This window comes from Aquila chrysaetos, chromosome 4 (assembly GCF_900496995.4).
Source record: "Aquila chrysaetos chrysaetos chromosome 4, bAquChr1.4, whole genome shotgun sequence".
In the NCBI taxonomy this organism is placed as follows: domain Eukaryota; kingdom Metazoa; phylum Chordata; class Aves; order Accipitriformes; family Accipitridae; genus Aquila; species Aquila chrysaetos.
In genome coordinates, this window is record NC_044007.1 from 39996321 (window position 1) to 40017344 (window position 21024).

The 21024-nt window shown below is 38.7% G+C and overlaps 1 protein-coding gene across 3 annotated transcripts in view; it reads right to left on the reverse strand.

Annotated features, from left to right (window-relative positions):
• Window positions 1–21024, reverse strand: part of NKAIN3 (sodium/potassium transporting ATPase interacting 3) — a 385239-nt gene that overhangs the window by 135474 nt on the left and 228741 nt on the right. The gene's annotated exons all lie outside the window — the stretch shown is intronic.

A 21024-nucleotide genomic window follows, 5' to 3' on the forward strand; every position in this document is an offset into this window, starting at 1 on the left:
GACTGAATCCCTACAGGCAATATTTTGTCTACATCAAACCTTTTTCTGCAAGAACCAAAAGGCTCATCTGCTATTGCACACAGTTATCAAAGATAACACAGGTTGATTTCTAAAATTAAAACCACTTAATTCCCCTATATAAAAACAAACGACCTTTCTCTTAGTTTTCTTAATGACCAAAGAAAGCTCCTGAAGTGTTACTACTTTTTTAGCAAAACACTGAAGCAAGGGATTTCCTGAAACAAAAATGATCTTTGAAGAACGTGATTCCTTTACAGCATCCCCCGCTAGGGATGGAATCTCCATCTACGTGGTTGAAACACCAGGATACTTGGGAGCTGCTTTTGAATTGCAAGCAGTGCTTTTGAATGTCCAGAAACAGAACTTGGGGAGAGGATTTCATGCAATACAATTAAATAGAGAACAGAAACAAAAATCCTTGCACATGTGACATTTGGGCTTGACTGGTACTGGCAAAAAAAATTAATATGAATTACAGAACTACCATCAGACAGTATACACATTAGTTTCTCTACTGGGTATCTCAGGTTACTTTGAACCTACCTCCCCTATACTCTTTGCCCCTGACCAAGATGTCTCATGATATTTGAAGCTCTGCATAGCTAGACATGAAGTACACTTCAAAATTGTTAAACTGAGGAACAGCTTAAACTTTTAAAATTTAAACTTTTGAACTTTTAGTTTAAACTCAGGAGAAAAAATGAAAATTCTCTAAAGTGAAAGATCAAAACTTGAACATGAGCTCAACCAAGCAGGAAATCAGATGGCTCCACAAAAAGAGCATTTGCAAGACTTTAACTTTCACATTTTTCCCTAAATATATTTTCCTCTCCCTGTTTCTCTCTCACACACTCACCTCTCTTCCTACCTCTACTCACTAAAAGCTACAAGCAAGCAAAATGTCTCTATTACCCAAGTTATTCCTCTTTCAGCCACACTGGGAAAAGAAAGAGCAAAGGGTCTCTCCGCTCATTACTCGTGAAATACCATGAGCTGTTCAGGTACTATGTGGTTTTTATACCACATAAGAATCTAAACAGATAGAATTCAGACTACTTGCATCATCATAACATGTAACACAGAGAATTGTGCTGTATAAAATTCGTATTACTGTAGGTGAGAATGCTAATCAGTATATGACATAGGTTTATTGGATTATAACATTTTAGTTGATAATTAGGATAGAAGCTGGCAGCTAGGACCCAGTATGGGGCTGAGTAATGCTGAATAATGCTGGATAATACTTAATGCTGGCAGGCAAAGGACACATGGGGCCAGCAGTTCAGATGAAGCTGGGCTTGCAAATAGCCATATATATGCCATCTCCTTCAAAAGGTCACCTGCAAGCTGGAGCTACTCCAAACATGGCAAGGGTGTGCAGGCAATATTCGGTGGCAGAAGACGTTTATGTACGTATATATCTGTGCACCTGGAGTCTATAACTATGTTTTGAAGTTAGGATGTAATGCCTTGGAATATACAAAGTAGAGAGAAGCTTTGATTAGTAAATTTTGGATTTCTAGCTCTGGACAGCTAGAAAGTTCTTTGTGCTCCTGCTTCCTGAGGTATAATATAAACTGGGCTTTTGCTCTGCAGTTTGCTATATTGCCTGACAATCCTCCTGCTGCACTTGATGAGGCTGAGGAACCCAGCAGGAGGGGCAGCCATCACATGAAAAGACAAAAAACATGTTAAAACAGAGGTCTCCAGACTAAGCTCCACATATCTCTACATGACAGGTATACCACAGGAAAGCAAAACACAGATCCTGTGTGACAAGCAAACATCTAATCTCATATATGAATAATGTATAGATGTATATATGTTACTAGGTAGTGCTGCTTCTGCTTTCTCAGTGGTCAAGAGCAAATTAGGAAATCCCTGTGTAAAACGTGCCTGAGCAGGAAATAAACCATAGGCCTCCAGCTCTAACAAATACAGATCAGAGAAATTTTCTACTCTGCTCCAAAGATTTTCTATGTCCTTTCACTCCCAGCTGCAGGATGGATGGCATGAAAGAAGCTTTTAGAAGGGATGCTGAGCATCCCAAACATCTGTTTGGGTTGGAGAAAAATTGCTTGAAAATATCTTCAACATTGAAGATTAAAAATTCCATCTCTGGGATGATTCATTCCATTAAAAATGCAGACTCAACTTACAGAATCACCATGAAAATAGCAATGCAATAGTATTTCATACAACCTTCTGAAAAACATAGCTGTCTGCTCACATCAGTAAAAGCATTGGAAATCACAGTGGATTGTATATACAAATTAATGAAAAGGGAGACAATTTTAAAATTTTCATTTCATTACTGGTTTTCTCCTACAAATGATTTTGACTTTCTGGAACAATCTTTAAAAGAAAAGTGGAACCTCTTTTATCATGCAAATGTGAATGTAAAAATGTGAACAAAAATTAAACTACAGGTTACACAAAGAAGAAAGAAACATATCAAAGTTGCTCTGAAAAGCTTGCTTCTCCCTAGGGAAATTAAACTTGCAAATGTATTCCCTTTCTTTTCAAACATTTTTCCTTCCCCCCCCGCCGCCTTTTTTTTTTTCTTTTGCAGGTGCTGGTGGGAAATCAGAGAAGGTATTCAAATGTAGATTAATTTAAAAATATACATCTGATTGGATACTGTATTTGCTGTGAGCTTTTATTGACTGCCGTTCAAAGGCTCAATTAAGACAATAAGAAGAGACTAAGATGAGGCTGTACTAATAGAGGCCTTTTCTTTCCATGGAGAGCAAAGATTGTTAATTTAAAAGAAAGGTCTTGTACAGCTAATTCCATCTGTGTAGCTGAGCTACAGAAATCTTTATTTTCAAACACTCCTCCATAAGTGATGAATAAGCAACTACACACATACATAGCGATAATCACCAACATGCTGTGGACACACATCCAACATCCAATATTCAAATCTATATATTCTGCAAACCTGCCACTCATTAAAATTCTGGCACCAAGTGATTACAAACATTGGTGACTACCCAAAAGGATTACTTGTTTTCTTCATCAAGAATATCTGGTTCTCGGAGAATGGGAGAGAGGAGGAGGCAGGATACCAATCACTCCTTTTAAAAAAACAAACGGAAGCAAGTGAGAACACATGGAACAATACAGAGAAGGCACATTTTTCCCTTTCTTTCTTTTGCTTTTTCCCCTTCCACTTTTGCTGTGGTCACTGCCTGTATCTCCCCCATCTTGCTGGGGTCTACATTGGGACTGTCAGGTGTGTGTGCAAGTTCTTTAGTGTTTCCATAGTATCTGGATGCAGCAGCACTTTGCTGGAGCACTGGCAGAGCCTCAGCTGGAAGAGCAATCCCTAGACAAATTGGGTGTACTGGGCCCATGTGGTGACCACATCTGGAAGTCCTCTCTCCCAAAGCATCCTAAGTCTTCCAGTACCTACTCTGGTGAGTCACCCAGTACAGCACCTACACCGGTGCCCTCAGCATACTACCAGAGTTTGGGTTAACGCATTTACTAGGCAGTGGATTTACTTGAAGTACTGCCATCGCCATAAGAGAGCAGAGGAGGGCAGGCACCAGTCAGGATATCGAAAGCCGCAGCATTTCCAACGTAAAAATCCCCAAAGATAAAGACATTTTCTGTTAAAACAAGGAATGAGAGCAACTCTGCCCATTCATCAACTGCTTGCCCTTTCTCCAGTGCCTTTCAGCAACCATCTCCATCTAAGAAATCCATCCAGACCAGAATTCCCTGGAACCTACCACATCAGCCGGTAATTGGGCCTCTGACTTTCCAGAAGTCTCAAATTTGAGCACGAGGAAAACACCCTGGCAGGAGACATTTGAACTCTCTTCATCTGCTGTAGGGAGGCAGAGCTGGATGGTGCAGGAACCCTGAGGGGTGGTGGTCACCAGCATACTGCCCTGCACCCTATAGCAGAGGGTACGCTGCCTTCACAGGAAAGCTATTCCAGCTGGAGACAGCGCTTAGTGATCCCCGGCTCTGTGCTGGAGCCTACGCAGCCCTGAGTACCCTTTCACTCTCTCGCTACAGCAACACAACTTTATTAAAATATCCAGTCACTTCCTAAGTCTCCCCCATGCTGATGAAAAACATAAGACAAGCTAATATAATTGAAAGTCAGGTCTTCTGAGACTGTATGCTTTATCTCCAGTATTAAATATATTGAATTTATTTATTTTAATTATATTTATGTTATTAGCTCTTACATTACAACCTGCTTAAACTGATTTATTCTGAGAAAGGAATTATGAGAATGATGTATTTATAATTTTAATTCTGTTTTCATCAACATTTATTACTCTGATGTGTTTTGTTTGTTATTGTTCTTAAAACATTTGTTTTTATGATGTTTTTTCCTGCAGCAAGTTGTTTTTCTATTAGTGTCACTGTTTGTTTATGCAGTTATGAGATTTGCTTGATGCGCTATTTGCCTGGGCACTAGGACAGATTAACTGCGGAGAAATGTCATTGCTCTCCATTCAGGCACAGTTGTTACGCTGCAGTTTTATTTTCTATTGAATAATATCTTACTACACTATTTTTCAACTGATTTAGATTCTTTGATCTTCAGTTCTGCAGCAAATTTAAATTAGGAATAACTGGAGAAACATTGAAAAAAAAAAGTTTACTTGGATAAACAATTTTAAACATTTTTCATATCATTGCTGTTACCACTAGCAAGACTGCCACTCTTTCTTCCACAAAGTCCATTGATTATCACCTCTAAGTGTAGCAAAAACTTAGAGGTTATATGTATAAAGCCATACTTTATGCAACCTAGAAAAACTTGAACAGAAATATGAGTGCCCCATGTCTTAAACGCTGGGTTTTGAGTGGCCATCTGTAAGTCCTGCCTGATCTGTTCTTCTGTAGCTGTCATCACTGCAGCTTTTGTATCTGAGCGTCTGTCAACAGGACCTGCAAAATAGCTTCTCTGTACAATCTGAGGTACCTGAGTTAGGGTAGACAATTTCCTTTTTTTCTTGTTCTGTTCACAGATTTTATGACATAGTCTTCTACACCTCTATACAGGTAAATGGATATATGTTTTTATATATATATAGATAGATGCACATAGATATCTATCAATATATACACACATACACAAACATATACAGGAGCCAAAATACAGTGCTATTATGCATATAACTCAGACGCATAATGGTGTAAATGGTAATGGTGTAAAAAAATGCTGAAACATTGTAGAAAACAGGAGTATTTGTTGAAAAAGTAAATACTTCAGTGACTGTTACATGCAAAATGTTTTGCATAGAGGTCTATAGTGTGTATCTGAAAGACAAAGCTAGGGTTGAAAATGCAAACATAGAACTAAACTCACTGTCTCCTTTCTGTCTTTACAGGTTTTATCAGTTATCGTCATTTTGTTGTTTGTTACATCATTTATGGACTTCTGGCATTCCTGTAGAATACTCTAATTTACTCCTGAATTCCTATAACTTACCACTACTTTTACTGTAACCATTACATTTTAATGCCACAATTACTTATTCCAGATAAAAAAGGTTCACAGAATCCTAGATGCTTCTTAGACAACATCATAAATTAGCAACAAACAAAACCCATAGGTTTTATACTTTGCTTTTGGGCTTTAAAATAAATTAAAAAAAAAGCATTACTGATCTTGTTAGGGAATGTAGCTAGTGCACCCCTCTCTATGGTGATGAATAGCTTGTGTTTTAATAGGTAGTTTACATAAAAATTACTTGGTGTCTGTGAACAGTAAAACTATTCTAGAATGAGGACACTTAGAGTTACTTTAATACATTGGTTTAATACACTTCAACAGCACTCCTACAGTGTGTTTTCAACTAGGGAGGGAAGATTGGGTAATTTTTAATTGCTCAAACCTAGTTTTAATGTAAACTGGCTGTGCTCAGCTGTATATCATGACTCTGAGGTCTCTTGCTATGGTGGAACAATAGCATGTGATAATTACCACTTCTGCTGGAGCAGAAGGAGTGAAACAATATAGTTGATAAAATTCAATGACCTCAAGGCTACACTGTCTGTGCTTTCATATATAAAACTGTAAATGCCAGGAGGAATAAGAACTCATCTTGAAAAAGAAAATGACTGCTGCCAACAACATGCCTCAGCAAGAGGTACAGCTCAACTGGCAAAGCTCAGAAGGCACTTGCAAAGGTACACAGTGAAAAGCAGTGTTAGGCATCCTCCCAGAAATTATTATAAGTGAATGCCATTTGTTGTGATCTGGAGTGGAAATATTTACTCATGGCATCAGTGGCAAGTAAAATCTTTGTAGTACACATAAGCCATTTGGTGGTAGGTCCTAAGCTTAAGGACTGCACAAGCATGTTTCCCAGAAAACTCCCTGGTGTACTTCACGAGCGAGGAGATTAAAACAAAGAAAATGAAGTCCCACAAGGAGAGCAACATATGATGCTTGCTGCAGTCCATTACTGGTCTTACTGGTTATTGGCCAGCAAAAGTTAGGGACCACTACTTTAGCATATATTCTTCTCAAGTGAAATACTTCGTCATCTTATTTGCTTGCTGTGTATTTGGCACATTTCATTGCTGAGGTCATCATTCATCAAGGCATTCAAGAATGTGCTGGATTTAACAGTAACTCAGAAGTCAGGCATATAAGTGTTTGGCTGAAAGATGGTCTATATTGTGAGAAATAATAAAACATCTGCACTTATACTTATTTTCCAGCTTACACATATCAAACTTCATGTTTATGTTGCCATAAGCATGGCAGTCAGATTCAACCAGGTAGTAGGCAATGAGTTTCAGCTGAGATGACCCAAGAGTAAATATCTGGAATGGTTTTTTTCCTCTCCAGAGATGCATTTGTGCACCAGTTCTGGCATAAATATTTGCCATACAAGAGCTGACAAAGTAACCATTCACACCTACTTTCCCAAGCTTTGTCCTTCATTTACCACAATGAAATTCATAGGGTAGATGATGGCACTAAAGCTGCAGAAAAAAAAAAAAAAATTGTCTGTCAAGATTTCTTCTTAATTTTTCATCAGAGTCTCAAAATGGCTGTATACAGTTGAAATTTACACAGACAAATGCTAGTGATCCGTATAAAACTCACTATAAAACCTGTTTAAGGCAGGGTAAAAACACCATAGGAATTTAGGTTTTGCACTGGACCTCTTTTTCTGTTTCTTTAAAAGGACACTAACGTTCACTGAATGAACTCTTTAGCAAACAGAAGAACTAAAACCAGATTTCCTTGAAAAAAATCATATTATGAATAAAAATAGAAAACTGGACATGTTGATACTTTATTTCAGGCAGAAGGAATAAATTAAGGAACAAGTGTAATCCAACTGTGAGCATCTGCTGAAGGTGTGTGGTACACTCTTTGGTATCATTCACCAATATAGGAACCAACAACAGTGACAACCACAAGCAAGTTTGGCAACTTTACTTCAAGGTTTTGACTCTTGTGCATTATAAGCAGCCCAGTTGCTTTTCATTTTAATTTTTCCACTGAAACTAGGAATGAAGTTGACTTAAACTGAGAAAATTTACCCAATCTGTGAGATAAGAAAAGTTATGCTGTTTGTTACTACATCTTAGAGGATGTAGAGTAACTTAAACTCTGGCAGATGGATCACCTGTCTGAGCCATTGCCACCTTCAACACTGTTAGGTACAAAAGATCTGATTTACAAGGTCTAGTTACTTACTGGTCAGTCACGGTATCCTGTCTTCAGAAGTGGTCCGCATTTGATATTTTAGAAAATAAAAGATTCACAAATACACTTGCTTCATTGTTTGACAGGGCACAAGAGATGAAATTCCCTCTTAATCCTGGAGCTTATACATAGTTGCTTGTGCACTGTTATCTCAGTTCACAAAGACTGCTGTTCGTCCTCATAGCAAATATACAGATAGATGATCTTCAAACCATTTTTACAACAGCCTTTCCAGCTTGAGTTGCAATTTGTGTTAAACAAAAAAAACAAAACAAAAAAACCTCCAAAAAAAGAAAAGAAAAAAGGAAAAGATAAATGTTTCCTGAAACAAGAGATCCCCAAAGCAGTAGCAATGTCTCAGTTCAGAGGCCCCTTATTTGGTTCCAGAGAATGAAGGTGCAAATACCATAACAAATTGAGAAAAGAAAAGCGTAACTGTGGAATCCATATCCCCAAGTGTATTATGAGGGAGGGGGTGACTGAACACAGCCATGGAAATATGCACAAGCTGCAGATTTCATTTATGCAACCGGCTGCCCCCCAAGAGAGCAGCCAACCTACATAAGATGAATTGATGCATTTTACAACTACCAGTCCCACTAAAAAACCCAAGTAGTCAGACAATATGTAAGGAATAAGGTGCTATTAATGTAAGCACAAGACCTGCAGATGGCGTGAAATCTGTTTCAGAAGCATAACAAGGCAGAATTGCTGCCAGGCTACCTATTTTATTTCAAATGTTGGAAGACACAAAGCAGACAATGAGTCTTTTCTTGGATGATTGCTTTAAGAAGCAAATGGTCATTTGGGGATTCTTGCTTTGTTTCTTTTTTAGTTTTAAGTCAAAACATAGCAAGAAGAATCCTCATGTTTTCCACAAGTTGTTCATGGAACAGCAATCAAGCATCCATTTCTTGGACTAAAAAGCCCCCACATTATTAAGACATCCACTGTTTCTCATAACTGCAGCTATGGGATCTGCTGTCCTGTGTTGGTCAAAAAGACTTACAGTTATAGAAGTAGCCTATTTTCAGCAGACAGCCAGTTATTCTCATTCCTATCTGGATTTACCAGAGAGTACTCCTGCAAGGCTAAAGGTATGTAAAGTAACATCAAGAAAATAAGCATCTGAACAACTACATATTAGTACAAAGTACTACATATTACGCAAACATTGCTTTATCTACCCTTATGGCCTATAAAAACAGTAATTTTTTTCCCTTTAAGATCATAATGGTAATGAACACATCTTTCACTCATTTCCTCGCTTTTAAGGAGTTCTCAGAAGAAATGCCTGAAAGGGTGACATTACTTTCTTTTCTAATGCCTTCAGCTATCGAGTTCCACATGGTTCAAATTATTTTCCATACACTGGGAACCCCCAAGGAGGCAACAACAGGTGAAGCATCATCATTTTACATAAAATGCCCAAATCTGCATCTTTTTAAAATAAAATTAATAACATTACTTTTCAGCTTTCAAAATCAGAATGCATAAAAAGAGGTGCTAATTGTAGGAAAGATTAATATAACTGGGAAAGAGGAGGAGTACTTCAGAAAAATAAAAAGACAATCTCATTATTTTGGAGTGACCTGGCTCAGCTTGATTTGTTTGGGTGACGGGTACTAATGAAGCTGTCAACCTACAGAGGGAAAATTTTCAGATGAAAACTCTTAGAGAAGCTAATAAGAGATTAAGATCATGTTCATTCAAGATCCTAAACCAGTCATAGGTTTCACTACTTTGCAAAATTAACTCAAAAACTCAATTCTCTAGCTTTCATAATTCTGAACGCACAAAAACACAATGTACCAATTCATCCACAAATAAAGAAGACGACAAAATACTAATCAAGAAATTGGAGACTGGGAAAGAAGCAATCAGAATTAAGGATTAATAAACCATGAATCATTGACATGGGTCTGGGACTGAAAATCAGGCATTTCTAGTGTGAAAAAAGCAGATTTTTTTCTAATCTTTTTACTGAAAAGTTACTAGGAGGCAATCCTTATACATCTCAGAGGATGAAGGACAAAAGGTGTGCTACATTATTAGCTGCCCTTGGAGATTTTGCTACTTTTGCTTTGATTTTCATCTGAGTTAAAAACTGGCCGTTTCTTTGAGGTAATACTCAAACCAAGGCATTGACAAGCAATTCTAAAATTTAAGGATTAAGAAGTGAAGCTTGCCAATGGCCTCCTAATGTCTCTCACTAGAAGCATGCACACCTAAGTTAATGATCCCTTCATTTCATTACTAGGAACCAGAAACTTCCCTTATTGCAGCTTCAACAGACCTGTTGGCGTTGCTCATCTGGGAACACTTTCTGTACTGGAACAGCTCGGCAGGCAGCTCTCCTAATAGACTCTGGCACTTACCGTGAAGGCTTCTGGACCTGGATAGCTTCATCCAGATGTCAGGGACAACAAGAATGTTTGTATACCTTTAATTTCACTACTGTGTTACAGATCATTGGAGCCTTTGAGCTATCTGTGGGGTAGAAGTGTGAGATGACCGATCTATGTCATTTCCCCAATATCTGTCTCTGCCAGTGCTTTATGTGGACAGAACTCTACTGCCAAGGCAAAATGAGACAACATCTGACTTGCTTCCCACGCACCTTGTGATACAGCTGTCAGTCATAATGTGCCCTCTTCTTGAATTTCCTCTATTTTCTTTTCAATAGGTCTGCTTATTTTAACCCCCTCTGTAAGTCATTTACCATGACTTTATCAGTAGTTGCAACATTTCTTTTATTATTTACATATATATGATGTATATATTAATATATTTTTATATTAATATGCTAGGCTACCATTGCAGCAGAAAAATATCTAAGAAATGTACCTTGTTCAAAATGCAAGAGTTTAGCCTTTTTTATCATAGAGAACATTATGAAAATACCTAAGACATCTGAGGCATCTGAAGGCAAATTAATAGTACTAATTTTTTATTTTGAAATCTCATTGTTTTTCTGGTCTTGATTCGTTATTTTTGATTGTCTGGATTAACAGTACTCGGCCTTACCAATAATTCTGACATAGTGCTGGACTCAATTCTTTTGAAAGATATAAAAAAAAAAAAAATCTAAATAAATAATTGATCTTTAAAAATCCTCAGGTCTTCCGCAATACAAAATGACAGCAGCATTGCTAGACTCCACTTCAAGGATGAATGTACAGTGGTTTCACATTGCACAGCCACACGGTGGAACTACTCAGGAATTATCTGACAAAATGATTCAGACTAAAGCTATTATGTACAGAAATGTACTGGTTTGGGTAAGAGACAGAGGCTTCTGCTAATAACTTTTTGTGTTTTCTGACCTTCTGTATCGCAAGTCACTGTGTTATGCGAGCCCTCAAAATTTCTGCCTGCTGGGCAGCACCACTACACAATGCTGAAAGACCCCTGGACTAAGGAACCCAAGTATTTTAGAGTGGCTTCAAAATGCCTTAGAGATAGGTAAACCTGACCTTTCAGACTTTCAGGAGCCTGGAAGGACTGGAGTCCTGAGGTTCCCATCAGGAGCCAGGATTATCAGGACCTCTGTGTTGCCTGTTATCAGGAGATTGCTATGACTCTTCTATATTTCCCAGGAGGTGCTCAGCTTCCTGGGAATAGCATCATTTTGGGCCAGGACATCTGGGGAATCTGCAAGACTTGTCCTACGAGTTGTTCTGGATTAGGATATGGGGTTTTTTTAAAAAAAAAAACATAACAAAACATAAACCTGGTCACTCAAATATATTTTTCTTTCAGAATGTCTTTTTGCTGAGAAGTTTTGGAGTTTCTTGTTTCTGTTCTGATCTCTGAGTTTTAATAGGTCATTTTCAACAACACTTGTCAGGTTTGGACCAACCCTGAGGAGCACCCAACAGCCATCACAAAAACCTGTAGGAAATATATATAGCTAAGATAGGATGTGGTGCCAGCTTTGGACTTAGTTCGTTAGTAGAAATGCAGAGGGTTTGTAGCATTTTCATCTAGTTATTATCTCCATTTGTGCCACTGTAATTTAAAAAAAAAATTGCTTTAAAAACCTAGAAGCAAGATTGAAGTATGGATGTAGATAGGTTCTGATCTTCTACAGCTCTGGTGGCTGCATCCAGCCTTTAAGATTACACAGTGACAAAATGGTTGACAAGACTGACCTAGCTGGATGCCATGCCTCTCCCTGGTTCCTCTGGCTGTCTGCAACAGGAGCTGCCAGCAAGGAAAAGCACCTGACCACGCTTAGCCACTGTGCACAAAGTCACACAGCCCCTCTGCTTTCACTCTTTCCGAGTCACTTTAACAAGGTCAGAGTGCTGCTACCAAGGAGAAAAGAAACATTTGGCATATAATAAACAGCGCTGTTAATCAAGAGAGAGACTTTCCCTGGCTCTTGCCCAGATGCGCAGGGCTATAAACAAGCATATGTGGAGTTTTGCTCTTTTTTGCACCCTCTGGGCAAAGGCAGGCTTTGGGGAAAGCAATGACTGCTTCTTCTATCAACCCCCAAAGTGCAAATTCCCCCAGAGGTGCCCCAGAAATGAGAACCATGGTTTCAGCCACAGCCCAGACTCATGCTGGGGTGTTGGCCAGCTGAAAAGGAGCATGCACGCTGTTATCTCTTTTGGGCAGAACGACTCAGAATTAATGCGTACCAACACACATTGCCTTATGCATGGTTTAGTTTCGAAATGCCTTGAAGATGTGCAACTAGTCACCAGAACAGTCAGGACCTCCTCTCTTCCCCATTCCCTTAAAAAAAAAAAAATCAATAGAATAGAATTGTGCTCTGAGACTAATGCAGTGTCATTAAACACCAGTGTAAATACCCATGCTTTTCCCATTTAAAATGCAATACCAAATTAATTCAAGCATCAACAATAACACTTGGATACACAGTGCTCCAAGCAAGTACAACTCATAGTATATCTGTTAATTATGCTGTAACTTCCATACTAACAGTTCATCTAATCCCCAGTTGAGCAGAGAGGTGAACCTGTGAGAAATTATGAAATTAAACACTGAAAAAAAAATTTGCATATAATAAACCACTATATCTGTTGGTCGTTAATGTTACAACTTTGTTCGTTTTATTCAAGGGCTCATCTAAGAAAAGTTAGAGACAATTCTGATTGATAGGACAATTCTAACTGAAATTTTACAGACTGACTGCATAATACATGGAAATGGAAAGTGCCCAAAACAAATGGTTGATGTTTGAATTTTCCAAACCCTACCTGAAAATTTGTGCCTCTATAGCTTCTGCAAAAAACCCTCCTCATTAATTGAGGAATTCTATAAGAAGATCAGGAGCTCACAGAAAACAACTATTTTTTTGACAGAGTTACTAAGTGTGGTTTCAATTTTGTAATGCAGGAGTGACCAAGGTTATGGGGTTTGGGTGGGTATTTTTTGGGTAGTTGGGGTTTTTTTTGTCTCCAGCACCACAAATGTGCCTGTGGCTGGGAAGACCAGGTTCCCAGTTCAGATAATGAATTCTACTACCAGCAGTCATTTCCCACTCTTTGACAAAGAAGTCTGTAATACATGATTCTTTATCAGCCCCACCTGATAAATTCATCCAAGAAAGAACAACACAAAGTTCCCATTTTTAAGTGAACTACAGAAATAGGCCAGCTGTCAAAGAAATATTTAAATGCACAAACATGCACATACATGTATACACAAACAAAGCCTTTCGGAAAGATTCTTGTAGCACACTACAACTTAATCCTCTCTGTCATCAACACCTACGATTATTTATTCACAGCTTTTCAAGATGGAGATGAAAGGATTGCTCTTCCAGCATCCATCCTTAGATGACTAAATTTACAGTAGCAAAATAGTGATAAAAATAAATCTTTGAGAAATGCTTCAGTTTTAATTCATGATGTTGTATTATACTGAGAAATCAGGTCTCTGTCTGAATGCTAACTCTGACTACGTAGGAGTCAAACATCCATTTCGGTGAGTGTAAGTTATACCTTCATGACAGAATTCCTGTGGATTTTTTTTTTTTTTTTGTTATTATTAACTGCTGGAACTGTCTGATCTTTTTATCATAACTCCATAGCTACTGTATCAAACTTCAAAATTTGATTGCCAAGAGCTACTGCCCTGTTTACAGATTTTCCAGTGTGGTAATTTTCCAGATAAAGGAAGATGTTGTCAGTCAGTGTAAACTACATGGGACCTCATTACTGAGTACAGACATTCCAATTAATCTTAAATACATGTGGTGCCAAGAGAGTAATTACCAACAATAAATTGCTGTGATTTTTTAAAATAACAATCACTCCTACAAATCTCATTAATGCTTCATAAGCCCCCAAATAGCAAAGTGTATTATTTACTACTGCTATTTTTAAAGACAGTAGTTCTTTCTGATTTTCACCAGTGAGCAACCTAATTTACAAAGTTAGTCATTTTAGCAAACCCCTCCATGGAAGGCCAAAGCATGTGAATTTTGCAAAATCAAGCATAAAAAGTTATTAAGTGCAAGAATTAAAATTGCTTATGTGGTCTTTACTTGGCCCCTTTGTGCATTTGCAGTTTGATACAATCTTTAGTTCCATGAACACATGCGGGTTTTTTTCCCTTAAGAATTTATGTTCTATATAATAAATATTTGCTTAATTATTCACTCCTTCCTTTCATATCTGTTATTTAGTGCATAATCCTAAATCTTTACTGCAAACAATCTACTTATTGTACTGCATGCTGCTTGGGGTGGCACGCTTTAAATTTGCTTCCACAACTTACTTGGGATATGAAGCAGTATTACCGTTCCCATTTGACAGAAGCAAGAGCAGCTCCAAAAGATTAAGATCAACACTGTTTGGGGTAACTGGCATATTTCCTGCTTTTGAAAACATGAGCAAAAATATACACTTGGTTTGTGCAGAACAGATCTTGAACTAACCTCCTCTGCGAGCGCTCAGTGTTTTTGCCCCTCTGCTTCTAATCAGTAAATCCGAAAATGAGGAACACATGACTAATGACTATTATGATGTTTGTATTAGGAACTGCTGCGTGTTGTGCCAGCAACTAAAGGGTTAAGAGAGGCTATTCATCTACCTGGATGTTGCTAATGGATTATCCAGCAACAGGAAAGGGGTTGCAGGTGAGGTGGGAAGGTGGGGTTGCCATGGAGTCAGAGGTTTCCCAGCAGGAGCCTGTCCATTAAGGACTGGCCGAGATCTGAAAGAGCAGTCACACCTCCTGCAAGGAGTAAAACCAAGGGTAGGTACATTCCCCCACACCCAGAACCATCCCTAGAGCTGCGGTGCGGACCACAAACCTTATAAGATCAGGTGAAACCCACAGCAAAGTGGTAATTCTTTGACTGATGGCACAAGCACAGGCATAAAAACTTCCCTTGTGCTGGCCAGTGGCAAAGGAGGTGCAGGTAGGTCACCGCGTGGTGACACCAGAAGGAAGCAGAACAGCAGTACCAGCAGCTTGAAGGAGCTGGGCAGCACTGCCTCAGTCAGCACTGGGTCCCTTAACGGCCGTAGCCAAACCCAGTAATAAGATGTGGTTGGGGGGTGAATGTCCTTACTGAGGCTTTTTGGTTTTTAATGACAAATTGTAGTTAGGATCGAGGGTTATGACCAGTTGTTTCATGCTATTTTGAGGGGAAGACACAAGCAGCCTGCCATGGTCTGACTCATAAGCAGCTCTTGGCATCAAGCTGTGAAGGTGGCCTTACTATATTGGCATGCTGAGTTGTGAGAAGTAAGGTCTGATGCCACGCTCATACCAATCTTTTTCTTAGTAGAAACACTGTAGTAGCTGGGCCCAGGAAGAGCTTTTGCATAATAGCTGGTAGCTTCAGGCAGTAGACTCCGTTGCACATCATCCTGTATCATTTCCGCCTGTTCAGTCACAGCTGATACTGTAGCAGCTGGGCTCTTACAATTTTGTGAGAACTGGCCTAATGAGAGACCGAAGAACACATTTCACTCAATTGCTGAGAGACAAACCAACCCACAAACCAAGAAATTGATTTGAAGCTTTAATCAAAAGAAATGAAAAAAGGCTTCACATAGATGTGTCTATACCACTGGGAGATGACTCTCCTATAATTTCAGATTGCTGTAAGAGAAATCTTACAGGCCTCAGCTAGCTTTTTTTTCTTTTTCTTTCTCCTAGGAGCATTTGGACCCTAGCAAGAGAAAGCTAAAATCACAGATGGACCCGTTCCTCCATGATAAAGAAAAATTTGCACAACAGAGTCTCCAGAAGTCCAGCTGGTACCAAATGCATTTACAGAAGGCATCCTCCTAAACATGGTAATTAATACTGTTCTCTTACTCTAAATTACTGAAGAGACAAGGGCAACATGAAGACCCACAGAAGTACAACTTACAAAGTTTATTAGCCAGACTGCAAGGAAGACAGACTATCATACCAGATTAGTTACAGGATCATAGGATACTTCAGGTCGGAAGGGACATTAGGGGTTCCCTATTCCAACCTCCTGCTCCTTGCAGGGTCAGCTATGAGATCACATCAGGTGGCTAAGGCTTCATATTGTTGGGTCTTGAAAAAGTCTGTCAAAACTTTAGAAGATTCTCATAGTCTTCTACCTTGAAAAGTTCAAACTGGGACTCAGTATAGATCACTTGACAGAAAATCTTAACCTCCAACATTGGAGTGAGTATTACATTTGACAGATGCATTCCGTGTCTAAGATCTAAAAAAGATGGAGGGATGGGAGGGAGAATAGGAAGAACAACATTCAGAGTACTTTCAACTATGACAGTTCCTCATCTTCAACCCTCATTTCCCCAGGATAAAGGCAAAAAGTCTTTACACAGACTTAGGCTGCCACAGTGTTTGATTTCTTGACTTGCAGTAGAAAACGTTCCAGAAACCAAGAAGGCATTTGTAAAAATCATTCTGTAGGAACTGAATTTTTAATGTTCATAATGGCTCCAATTTCTATAACATAAAGCTAAATTCCATCCCCGGGAAGCAGATTTCTTTAACAAGAGCTGCTGAGTAAGCTTGGTGTTGTAGAATAAAGGCTGCACTCATCGCCATTAATACATCTCTGCAGCTATGAGATTAAGTGGAAAATGCCTAATCACAATAACAAAAATTCATCAGTAATCCACTAATGCCTTATAGCACATTTACTTCTGTTTTGCTTTGCACTAAGTAGCTCGATGACAAACTGACGTTCAGGAAAACTGAGCTGAGACTTTGTGCTACTTAGTAACTCAATCACAAGATGAAATTGTTAAAACACACAGAGCTAACGCACCTATTTAGCAGAAGCTGAAGGACTTCTTGGAATACATGCCTTTTTCTGAGAATTTGCTCCAAAATAAGCTAGCCTATTGCACACTGCCTACTTTTGTTTAACTCTTGGTGTGGATGTCGGCATATATTAAGTGAACTGAATTAATTTACATATTTTATATGCCCAGGATTTCCACAGTGGGTGTTAAGATACAGTAGCTAGTATAAATTAAAATTGTAGTGTTCTTCACAGATTTACCAGGGAAGGTAAGCCCATAAGACAAACCGAGACTTAAAACCTTTTTTTTTTCTTTTTTGTCAAAAATCCTGAGATACTCAGCTAGAAAGAAAAGGTTCCTTTGCCGAAATACCTTCCTTCTTTTGTTCTGGAAGCTGGTACAAAATACTAGCTACTGACACTAAAATATGAATGCTATGGTGGACTCAGCCTTGCAGGTAATTTCCCCAGTCACTCTGCCTCGCTTGTAGCAGAAAAAAAAAAAAAAAAAAAAAAAAAAAAAAAAAAAAAGAGTATATTAGAAAAATGTTCTCCTGTGAGATTAAGACATTTTCTAGATTAAGTTTAAAATTCATCAGTTCTCTCTCCCTTAGTTCCCTCTCCCTCTGATAGTATTTATTATTAATTTTGACTCATTTACAGCACAGGGTTTATTCCCTAGTATGAAGGTTGTTTGAAAGATATTATAGCCATGTGGTACATTTATTTCACTACCAAGTGTGGCAGGAGACTTGGACATCTGACCCTTCTATCCAGTCTCAGGATAACCAGGTTTTGTGCTCCAAGCACAAAGGAGTCCATGAAATGAGACCGACAGCGACCATAAGAATTACGGCTCCTGCTGTTCTCCAAACTGCCTGTTGTCCCCATCCATCCCTTTCCTACACCTTAGCCATACCTCTTTGTCATTCATTTCTTGAACGCTTTTTGGGCTTGGTATGGCATGACAAAAGCAGGCCCACTATTCAAGAAGGCAGGCAGTACGCAATGCCATTAAAGATGCATTGGCATCCCAGTTTTGATGCAAAAACCATGACATAGCCCTCGTGAGGAGAGAAGACGGGCTCTTAGCAAGCGCGAATGGCTGGCATTCAGCCGGAGGGTCTCAGCGCCGGGGTAGCTGGGAAGGGCTAAGGTATGCTCAGCCGCACTGCCGTGGGAACCACTCCCATGGGGTCAGAAACACTCTGTATATGCTCACTTGTGTAGATATAGATTGTACACCAGCCATACCCACTATGTTTAGCTTGACCATAGAGAGAGGGCAGTTTGAGAGGGGGTTATTAGTTCACAATTAATGAGGAAATGCTAACTGGCTTCCCTCCTTCCACACTTCTGGTAGACGAACACCTGGCATTAGGTTTCCCTTGCCAACGTGCTTGTTTAGGAGTGGTGAGCACCCCACCACGCATACTCCTTGCTCTCTTTCAAATTGAGGTACCATAAACATTTCCTCCAAGCTGGTTAGATCTCTAATTAATTACTATTGACATCTCCATCCTGCCCTAGGTTTGCTATAGATTTTACCCTACAAGTATAGGTATTTCTGAGTTCTCCTGACTTAGAGCTTAAGGAAAAACACAGCTTCTGACTCCTAGCTCCTTAAGACATATGACCCACACAGTTAGGACAGTGTTAATTGCAGCATCCCTCTTTTAAAAACATAATAACATAGTCATCTGAATATTCGATACAATTGATTAACTGGGAGGGAAAGAGACTTTTCCCAGGAGCTGTCAAAGTATGAAAGATTATTTTGTCTTCATAAAGAGGTAGAAGAGGTCTAGTCATATCTGTTCATTCAAAAGGCAAAACTATGTTGCACCAACTTCAACAGTTTTCTTTCTGTCTTCTCATACAGTGTCTACTTTCTGTGGTTTTAATTCATTACCCATAGTATCCATCCAGGAGTCACATGGAGAATCTTTCTGCCTTCCTTTTTGGATTGCTTCTTTTTTACAAACGAGGTACTAAATGCAATTAGCATTCTTATCTATTTATTTAGTGCTGAAACAATATATAAGAGACAACAAAGAAGGAAGCAGTTGCTGAACCAAGCTTGAGAAAGCAGCCTGCAAGGCATTTGACTGGTGGCACTTAATCTATAATATGAATGAAAGATGTGATCTCCTACAATCTTCTCTCTCTCCCATTCATGAGAGCTGAAAGATAGTGCCCTCATCCTCAGCTCCCTTGGAGACAGATCTTACTGACTGAGTAATACACAAGAGCATCTTCGTCTGACATATAGTGCAGGTATGCCACAGCATAATCCACTGTTGCCAGCCCACTAAATGGCTGCACAATGTCTAGGGTGCTTGACATCCAATATATCTTTTTCAAAGCACACTAAAGCAAGCAGTCCACTGCAGCAGCTACTCTTTTCTTCAGAAATCTGGGTATGTATGCCCCAGGAGGAGGCCAGCTCCCTCTGAAGTTTTTTATATAGCATTTGTGTGGTGTAAAAACATGGAATATTTTGTATGAGTGGATATAGATTCTCAGAAGTAAGAAAGCAACAACACTTTGAATTTATATGTTGTCTTTTTAAATAGTGGTTTTGGCTTCTTTATTGATATTAATCAATGCTAAAATATAGCCCAGCAAGTAACCAGAACATCTACAGAAGGATTATTTCAGCAATCTCTTGGGTGGGAACACAGCATTTCTTTTTAATACCGATAAGAAATACCACATCATGTCAAAACACTATGGGGGCTGCAGATACAGGAATCAGAGTGCTCAACTTCAACACCAGCTAACTGTGCCAGAGCATCTTCAATGATTACAAAGGGGCAAAAATAGGTTTTTAAAAGATGGCAACCTTAGCAGTGCTGCGCCTCTGGGCGCCATGCCAACCGCTGACTAGTTTGGGTCTGATTTACAGGAAAAAGAACAATTTAACTTTTTTGCCAGATAATCTGCTTTCTATTTATGTGTGTCTGTTGTGCAGACCACAACAAGAGACTGGTTTGATTACTGCTGCAAACAGCATCTAATTTAGAAACAAGCAAATACAAATACCTTCCCATCCTAAACAGTGCTCTTGTGTCCTAATGCTATATATAGCACCACCCTAACCAGACAAATGATGTACAAATTTAAGGCTATGCTTGTGTCCAAATGTATCAGGAAGCTGTTCAGAACAATTTAAGGCAGAGTTAAAGATACCTGTTGTTTTTATATACATTAATAACAGCTGATTAATTACAACATACATTAAAAGCCTACATATACAACTAAAACATGGAAACTCTGATAAGTTTTATTAACAGCTCCTAAAAATGAAGAGTCAGCCATTTAAAGGAGCTCTACATTGGCAATTTTCACTTAAAGCAAATAAATTTTAACAACTCTTGAAAACAATTCTCATTTTTTTAATTTTGAGCAGCAAAACTCATTTTAGAATAGGTATAGACAAATCTTAAAATGGGAATGATTGGAGAAAATAATTTTTGGAATGAATACTGATATAATTAATAGGATAAAATTAGATTGTAATCACTTTGGAGAAAGAAACTCCACCTTTATTTTGCCTAGCACAAGGAGAGGGAGTCTGAGCTCCACAGGAGAGATTCTGAAGTGCTACTTTAATACAAACTATTAATAAAATGTTAACTTTCTGGGAAAGGTAGTGATGAAAGCTACAGACCAGGGTGGTGTTGCAACCACCATATGCAGGACCACAGGCCTGAGCAGTGGTCCCTCACAGTGTATGATAGAGACGAAAATGCTGTTCACTGTTAGAAAACCCTAAGGTTTTAAGTACCCTTAAAAAAAGGACCATTATTAGTATTTGGGTTTACTTTGAAGCATTTTCTTAAATTTCAAAGTGAAAAAAGAAACAGTAGTTCTGGATCAAATACATATTTCACTTTAATACAGAATATTTTAGTTCAGGCAGATCTTTACGAAAAACCAAAATGTCAGAAACAAAAGTGACTACAAATAAGAATCTTTTCCCATTTAGAGCAAACATTTTGTTAGGGCATTCAGCCAGGCTACATAAAATCCAGGTTGTTACCCTTTTTTGGATAAA